The sequence below is a fragment of the Aotus nancymaae genome, unplaced genomic scaffold, assembly GCF_030222135.1.
Source record: "Aotus nancymaae isolate 86718 unplaced genomic scaffold, 86718_ANA_hifiasm-v0.15.2.pri h1tg000016l, whole genome shotgun sequence".
Classification (NCBI taxonomy): domain Eukaryota; kingdom Metazoa; phylum Chordata; class Mammalia; order Primates; family Aotidae; genus Aotus; species Aotus nancymaae.
The window spans coordinates 47,365,334-47,374,952 of record NW_026988428.1 but is presented as its reverse complement, the minus strand read 5'-3'; the positions used below and the strand labels follow the sequence as shown (position 1 = coordinate 47,374,952).

At 37.2% G+C, this 9,619-nt stretch overlaps 1 pseudogene; it reads left to right on the top strand.

The window, feature by feature from the left end:
• The first annotated feature begins 1,489 nt into the window (after positions 1-1,489).
• Positions 1,490-3,382, top strand: LOC105730490 (melanoma inhibitory activity protein 2-like; annotated as a pseudogene).
• Positions 3,383-9,619: the final 6,237 nt, after the last annotated feature.

Sequence of the window (9,619 nt, the reverse complement as noted above, 5' to 3'; positions counted from 1 at the left end):
TTTAGGAATTAGAGCTGATGCTTGATGAATGTTGGGTTTACTACTGTTTCCTAACATGACTCTACAGAAGTCTTTTGATATCAGAGGCCATAAAAGAATATACTTTGTTTCTGTTTTTAGAACTGAGGTAGATAATGGAAGTCATTTAATCTAAACTCCTTTTCTAGATGAAGTAGCTATAGCCTTTAGAAGCTAAATGATATGGGCTGGGCACAGTCACTCATGACTGTAATCCCAGCACTTTGGGAGGCTGAGGCGGCAGATCATTAGAGGTCAGGAGTTCAAGATCAGCCCGTCCAACATGGTGAAACCTCATCTCCATTAAAAATACAAAAATTAGCCTGATGTGGTGGTGGATGCCCATAATCACAGCTACTTGGGAGGCTGAGGCAGGAGAATCACTTGAACCCCGAAGGTGGAAGTTGCAGTGAGCCTGGATTGCACCACTGCATTCCAGCTTGGGTGACAGAGTAAGGCTCTGTCTTAGGGAAAAAAAAGTTAAATGATGTGTGTAAGTGTCATATTAGCTACTTAGTGGCAAGTGTAGAATAAGTCATATTCTGACTGCCAGACTTTTTCCAGCTGTAGACTTCTACTTCATATATGCTCCTACCCTTAGCCACTGACAGCAAATATGGGCCTGAAGGTCTTATTGGGTATTATTTATTTATTTATTAGGTGTTATCTTATTTATTGAAGTCCTGAAATGAGGAATTAGATGAGCAGCTATAGACTTTTTAAAAAATTGTCTAAAGGCTCTTTAAAAGGAAATGTCAAAATTTATTAAAAAACATATGTATCTACGACTTGAGACATTTTTCTAAGAAAAAAACCCCATAAGTATCATAAGTGTTGTGTCTTGTTATTTGCATTCTACTAATGTGGACATATAAAGATGAGTAAGACAGGTCTTAGCTCAAAAGTATATATAATTCAATGAGAAACATGCCTGCAAAATTGTGTTTTGCATCATTTATGTGTGAGACTATGTAATTCAGTATTATACAAGTAGTAAGGATAATTAAAGGTGGAAGAGTCTTTTCAGTTATGGTATTGACAAACGCTTAGTCAAAAAAAGAACGAATAGGATTTTGATAGGATTTGAAACTGCAAAATTATCCTAGTTAGGGGGGAAGTGTGGAAGTTGAAATGCCAAGATTAGTTGAGGAAGGTGGACGATCACTGGAGGCTACAAGTTCAAGACCAGCCTGGACAACATGACAAGACCCCAAACTAAAAATAAAGTAAAAATAAAAGAGAAAAAGGCAGCATGGACCAGTGAGGCCTGTGGGTGCCAGCGTCCCCCAGCTCCCCCCGCTCCGCATCTTCCAGCTCCCCAGGGTTTCCCAGCTCCCCCCCGCAGCCTGCTCTGCAGTGGTCCGCTCCAGCTGCCCCTGTGGGTTCAGGTTCCAGACAGAAGGCTGCCTGTTCTCTGCCCTTTGTTGTGGCCCCCACAGGCCCCGGTTACTGCGGCGACCACTAGAGCAGCCTTGGCACTATGGAGGAGCCCCAGGCTACCCCTGAGCCATACTTGAGGCTGGTTCTGGAGGTGCTACACAGGATTGCAGCAACACAGCATCAAAATATGGGAGCAGATTCTAATTCTTATGGTTTTCCATGGGAATGGGTGATATGGGCAGCTATGTTTGGATTTATTGCTGTTCTCTTTTTTGTGTGGAGAGGTTTTAGATCCATTAGGAGTCAGCTTTATGTGCAAAGAGAGAAAAAAAGTTTCTGAAAAACTGTCTAGACTAATTGAGGAAAAATGTCAACTACTTGAAAAACTGAGCATTGTTCAAAAAGAGTATGAAGGCCATGAAGTAGAGTCATCTTTAAAGGATGCCAGCTTTGAGAAGGAGGCAATAGAAGCACAAAGCTTGGAGGTAACCTGTGAAAAGCTGAACAGGTCCAATGCGGAACTTGAGGATGAAATACCATGTCTAGTAAAAGAGTTAAAAGAAGAGAAATCGAAACAGTCTGAACAAAATGAACTGATGGTGGATATTTCAAAAAGGATACAGTCTCTAGAAGATGAGTCAAAATCCCTCAAATCACAAGTAGCTGAAGCCAAAATGACCTTCAAGACTTTATTTCTAATGAATGAAGAACCACTGACAATAGCAATAAAAGATGCTTTGGATGAAAATTCTCAACTTCAGGAAAGCCAGAAACAGCTTTTGCAAGAAACTGAAGTATGGAAAGAACAAGTGAGTGAACTTAATAAACAGAAAATAACATTGGAAGACTCCAAAGTACACGCAGAACAAGTTCTCAGTGATAAAGACAATCACATCAAGACTCTGACTGAACACTTGCTGAAGATGAAGATTGGGTGGCTATGCTTGGAGAAGACAGAATGGATGAAGATAACTTGGAGTCAGAGATGAACAGTGAATCAGAAAATCGTGCTTACTTAGATAATCCTCCAATCGGAGCTTTGAAGAAATTGATTCATGCTGCTAAGTTCAATGCTTCTTTCAAAAGCTTAGAAGGAGAAAGAACCCAAATTTATATTCAGTTACCTGAAGTTGATAAAATGAAGGAAGAACTTACAGAATGTATTAAAAATCTTGAGACTGATTGCATCTTTGCAATCAGAAAACACACATTTTGAAAGTGAGAATCAGAAGCTTCAACAGAAACTTAAAGTAATGACTGAATTATATCAAGAAAATGAAATGAAACTCTACAGAAAATTAACAACAGAGGAAAATTGCCAGTTAGAGACAGAAGAGAAACTTTCTAAGGTAGACAAAAGGATCAGCCATGCCACTGCAAAGCTGGAGACCTATAGAAAGCGAGCCAAAGATCTTGAAGAAGAATTGGATAGAACGATGCATTATTATCAAAAGCGCACTATTTCCTATGAGAACAAAGCACATGATAATTGGTTTGCAGCTCGAACTGCTGAAAGACATCTCCATGATTTAAGGAAAGAAAATGCTCGCAACAGACAAAAATTAACTGAACTTGAGTTTAAATTTGGACTTTTTGAAAAAAATCTGCATTCATTGGATGTTCCAAAAGCACCATTTCACAGAGAGCCGTCCCCATATGGCCCCTCACCATTGGGTCAGCCTTCATCTGAAACAAGAGCTTTTCTGTCTTCTCCAACTTCATTGGAGGGTCCATGCAGAGTCTCACCTTTGCTTCCAAGGAGAGAAGGAAGAGACTCAAAAGGCCCAGGCAATCCTCTGGACCATCAGATTACCAGTGAAAGAGGAGAATCAAGCTGTGATATGTTATCTGATTCTCACAGGGGTCCTTCTGACACTGGCCCCTGTCACCTCTGTGGGAAAAGGGAGCTTCTGGAGATGATTTTCCACCAAGAGATTTCTCAGGTCTACCACATGCTCCAGTTGCAAGTATGCTTGTTTTTTAAAAAAATTTTTTAAAGTTCAATATGTGTTTTGTTAATCAGAGATATTAATTTTACTATCTGTTCGTGGAGTAACACAGTGGAGGAAAAACTTTTCTAGTATTCTGTGAGTGTACCATTATGCTTCTGAATTGGGAAGGCAGGCAGCCATAAGTGGAATGTAATGAGGTTTCAAATGGATTCATCTTAATAATATAGAATCATTTCTGTATTTTGGTTGTCAAGAAAATAATTGACTTTTTGCAGGTCTTATAAGACTAAAATTATTTGTATCTTATTTGGTAGCAATTTGTTATTTTGGCAGTTAGTTAAAACAATTAAAATTTATATTCTAGCATTAAAATTACCAGCTACGATATTTTTAAAAGTCTTTTTCATAAGTAGTTCTGATGTAGTCCTACTTATTTAAAACTTAAAATGCCTGTAATCCCAGCACTTTGGGAGGCAGAGGTGGGTGGATCATGAGGTCAAGAGATTGAGACCAACCTGGTCAACATGGTGAAACCCCGTCTCTACTAAAAATACAAAAAATTAGCTGGGCATGGTGGCACGTGCCTGTAATCCCAGCTACTCAGGAGGCTGAGGCAGGAGAATTGCCTGAACCCAGGAGGCGGAGGTTGCGGTGAGCCGAGATCGCGCCATTGCACTCCAGCCTGGGTAACAAGAGCGAAACTCTGTCTCAAAACAAAAACAAAAACAAAAAAAAACAAACTTAAAATGCATTTATTATGTTTGACCTAATCGTTGGATTTACTGAATTCTTTTAAAGCTTCACATAAGAAAAAAGGAATAATATATTGTTTTTATATTCACACGTTACCATTTTGAGCTATAGAATTCTGCAGAAGAAATATGTGGTTACCAAATACTAGGTTTGCCTATGAATGTCTCATCTAGTCATTCCTTCCCTTGTTTCGCCTCTCTTTTTAAAGTTTAAAGTGAATTAAAATGAATTTTGTTTGGGGGAATTTTAAGGTGGTCTTTGATATAACTGGAAATGTTTTAGTGTAATATCAAATCAGAATTGGGAATCACTGATATGAATTTTAAGTTTGGTGAAAATTATATTACATGAAAATGTTCTTTGAGAAGGACTCTGATAATGAAAGAAAAAATATTATTTTTACAGTAAGTTTTATATATTTTGAAATAATTCCTCTTTTTTAAAAGAGGTGTTAAGATAGGACAAAAATTACATTAAAAATTAATGATTTTCCTTTAATCACCTGTATCTGAAGAGGTACATTTTTCTCAATGTTGTAAAAATTAGTTTGTTAGATCAAGCAATTATTCTGGTGTCAATTTTCAAATAAAAGAATAGATAATGAAAGTTATAAACGTAATGATTTATTAGGGCACAGTGCAGGTTCTCAAAGTTATAAAACATCTTTTACCAATCTCTTTGAACAGTGAGAAATGTGTATCCACTGCGGGATTTTCCTCCTCACCTTCCCCAAGATCTGGATTTTTCCTCCCAACTCCACTCCAGAAGTGAGTCCTTCAGAGTTGAGTTCATCTTCAAATGAGCCTGCTACTGAACATCTGGGACCACAGCAAGAAACTTCACAATATTTTTTGCTCTCTTCAAAAATGATTTTGACTGATATCATTTTCAATTTAAAGTAACTGCTGTTACTGTATAACTGTTACTTATATTTACTTACACTTTTGCTGAAATAGAAGCTTAATGGCATTATAATTCCAGGCTAGTATTTTATAAATAAAGATGATTTAAATATAAATCTTATGAGTAAATTATTTCCATTTTATTATATTTTAGATAGTATAACTATTTTAATTTGATTAATCCACCATTATATAAACAATAGTGAGAGTTTTATATATGTAATCTTGCAGGTGGGGAAGCTTTGAATTCTAAAGGGTGTGTCTTTATGCCAAGAACTGTATTTATTATGGTTGTAGACAAATGTGAAAGTAACTTTATGCTGAATTAAATAAATTTTAGCTCCTTTAAAGACTTGTTTGGCATTGATAACAATAAAATCAGCTAGTTTTTCTATTAAAAACCCTAATGTGAACTATGAGTTTAGCTGATAATAATGTATCAGCATTGGTTCATCAATTGTAACAGATAACACCACACTAATGCCAGATGTTAATAATAGGGGAAACTGTGTATGTGGGTAGGGCAGGAAAAGGGTATATGGGAACTCTATACTTTCTGTTCAGTTTTTCTGCAAACCTCAAATGCTCTAAAAATTCATTTAAAAAAAATGAGATGAAAGAAAAAGTAAATGAAAAAATTTCCAAGGAAATAAAAATAGAAAAAAATATAAATTAATATATAATTTAAGAAAAAACTTGAGGAATATATCAAAAAACATGAATCAAGAAGGAAAAGGCTAATACAAATACACCACTAGAACGATGAGCAAAAGATATCAATAGATTTTTTAAAAAGAAGAACAATAAATGTTCAATTAGACTATGAGAGAAATGTTCAGTCACATTAATATTAAAACTTAAAATATGAGGCCTGGAGCGGTGGCTCACGCCTATAATCCCAGCACTTTGGGAGGCCGAGATGGGTGGATCACGAGGTCAAGAGATCGAGACCATCCTGGTCAACATGGTGAAACCCCGTCTCTACTAAAAATACAAAAAAAAAAAAAAAAAAAAAAAATTAGCTGGGCATGGTGGTGCACGCCTGTAGTCCCAGTTACTCGGGAGGCTGAGGCAGGAGAATTGCTTGAACCCAGGAGACGGAGGTTGCGGTGAGCCGAGATCGCGCCATTGCATTCCAGCCTGGGTAACAAGAGCGAAACTCCGTCTCAAAAAAAAAAAAAAATGAAATTTCATTTTTATATATAAAATTGACAAACATTTTTAAAAGAGATAATAGTAATCACGAGGGGCCAAACAGGTCCTTTCACATATGACCAATGAGGACTGTAAATTGGTCAGAAAAAGATTTTCCAGAACTTGGAAGGTAAAATACGATTGCACAATTTGTTTTCATGTTAGAGCATTGTCTAACTAGCCCATGTAAGGTGAATTGAATCCTGACTTGTTATTATTGATTTGCACATTTTACAACTGCAAATTTAGATGTTTGCTTGGCAAAATGTTAATATTTTTGTCCAATAGAGAGAGAATTTCTGTCCTGCACAAAAATGATTTCTGCTCTGTAAAGAAGATAGCACCAAAAGTTATGGTATATCACCCTGTAGGACATTAATCAGATGTATATCTAGTTTAGCAATAAATTTATAATGATTTTAGTATTATTTTCTTAGATATGTATGTATATATGTATGTATTATGTATATGTATATTCTGTAGTATATATACATAATATACATACTATACGTATATATATCATATACATTATGGGATATATATACATATATAATATATATATGTATATATTGTGTATATATTATAGATTTATACATAATATATGCACATAATATATGCATCTATACATATATGTAGATAATATATACACATAGATTCATATGTATATACATATAGGTACATAATATATGTATATACTTATTCATATTATATGTATATACATATATTGATAGATATGCACTATATATATACATATAGATATACATTGTGTGTGTGTGTGTGTGTGTGTACACACACATAATTTCTCATGTCTTTCTTTGAACTGGTTTTGTTCTCCTCCTGGTTTCCTCATTAATGAGTTAAAATAAAAACTTGACCTGCACTTACTCTATATTTATATGAGAATACTTTTTAACATTTAAAAATTATGCATTTGATGTTTTAGAGGAGTAAACTTGACCAAATATGTTGTCTTAAAAATGTACATGCTTTCTAACCTCACAAATGCATGTCTAAGAATTGATCCTAAGGAGGTACTACAGTACTCAAAGATGGAGCTCTGAGAATGTTTATAGATGTGCCGTGTATAACAATGAAATATCAGAAACAAATGTGCAACACTAGGGCACTGATTAATATCTATGTGTGTGTGTGTTTGTTCTGGAGTTTCGGTTTTTTTTGTTTTTTTTTTTTTTGACAGAATCTTATTCTGTTACCCAAGCTGGAGTGCAGTGCTGTGATCATGGCTCACTGCAACTTCAAACTCTTGGGCTCAAGCAATCCTCCTGCCCCAGCTTCTTGAGTAGCAGGGACTACAGGTGTGTGCCAGCATGCCCCACCCCTAAATATGTTTTAAGAATGGTTATATCCAGGTACATAAAATTTGTAAGCTTAAAATTTTTCTTTTATGTTGTTCATATTTTCTTGTGACACTTCCAAAAGAAAAAAGTTTGAAAGTCACAAGTCTAGTTCTACTGTTCTCATTCTTGTTGACATCTATTGAGGAGTTTAGCCCCTGACTATAGTTTTTCCCTCTGTCCCAATTCCTGCTACTATCTTAGGGAATTCAGAGCCTTAAACAGAACTGATCCAACACTCTGGCTTTTTCATTCCTGAATTTCCCATTTCCAGTGATCTTTACCTCCTCTGCACTGTTGTAATTCACTCTAAGACATTTTGATCCTGTTTTCATTCAGAATTAGTCATTGGTCCTCTCTAACACTTTTGTGCTTTTTTCTCTGCTTTGCTTTTAGATGAAAATGCTTTCGTTGTTTTTCTCATTTAAAAAAGAATGCGTGTTTACTGGAAAAACTTCTCAGAAAATACAGAAAGATTTTAAAAAGAAAATTAAAACATTGCAGCTTGTGGATTAGCACTCAGCATGTTGGTCACCTTAGTCTTACTTCGTCATCCAGGTTGGAGTGCAGTGATACGATCTTGACTCACTGCAACCTCCACCTCCTGAGTTCAAGCAATTCTTGTTTCTCACCCAGGTGCCACCACGCCTGGCTAACTTTTGTATTTTAGTAGAGACAGGGTTTCACCATGTTGGTTAAGCTGGTCTCGAACTCCTGACTTCAGGTGATCTGCCCGCCTTGGCCTCCCAAAGTGCTGGAATTACAGACGTGAGCCACTGCACCCAGCCTGAATTTTTCTTAAAAGACTTCAGAATTCGATGTATGTCTTATTCCATATGCTGTGGGCCAGCATTTTCCATAGTGAGGAACCTTCATCTCATGGGATATAAGATGATCTGTTGGAGTTTGGAAAGACAATATTGCAATGTCTATGTTCTTTATTTAATTTCTATTTTTGAGTATGTTGTATTTTGTAAAGAAAGCATTACCACAGTACTACCTGTATGTAGTTTATAACAATAAGTATACAGATATTGAGATTGCATGTTCAAAATTTTTTACTGATGGGGTTATGATAAAAAATAGTTTACAAATCCCTTCCTATAAGTACACTCAGATACAGAGTAGCAGACACAACTTGTCTTTTACTTTGGCCATATCTTTTTTTTTCTTTTCTCTTTCCTTTTTTTTTTTTTTTTTTTTTTGAGATGGAGTCTCCCTCTGTTGCCGCCCAGGCTGGAATACAGTGGTGTGATCTCAGCTCACTGCAACCTCCCTCTCCCAGGTTCAAGCGATTCTCCTGCCTGAGCCTCCTGAGTGGCTGGGATTATAGGTGTGTGCCACCTCGCCCAGCTAATTTTTGAATTTGTAGTAGAGACAGGTTTTCACCATGTTGGTCAGTCTGGTCTCGAACTCCTGACCTTGTGATCCACCCGCCTCAGCTTTCCAAAGTGCTGAGATTACAGGTGTGAGCCACCATGCCCTGCTGACTTTGGCTTTATCTTACATCCTTTCAGATTCCTGAGGTACCAGCAGTAATTCTTGTTTCGTTTTGTTTTGTTTTCGAGAGGGAGTCTCACTCCGTTGCCCAGGCTGGAGTGCAATGGCACGATTTCAGCTCACGGCAACCTCCGCCTCCCAGGTTCAAGCCATTCTCCTGTTTCAGCTTCCTGAGTAGCTGGGATTACAGGTGCCCACCACCAGGCTCGGCCAAATTTTTTGTATTTTTAGTAGAGGTGGGGTTTCACCATGTTGGCCAGGCTGGTCTTGAATTCCTGGTCTCAAGTGATCCGCTCACTTTAGCCTCCCAAAGTGCTGGGATTACAGGTGTAATGTGCCCGACCTCCAGCAGTGACTCTTGTTATTTTGGATGAGGTACATTGTGACAGACATGAGGGCCCTTCATGACTGACCTCCATAACAATCCAGCCACCACTCCTCCTTATATCAGCTCCTGCCGTACTCAACTCTTACTGCTCCCCACTATGTGTCTTGTACCCCGCAATCACCTTCATGCTTTTGCCGGGACCATGCCTCTGCTTCAAACTGTCAGAGAGGAAAAACT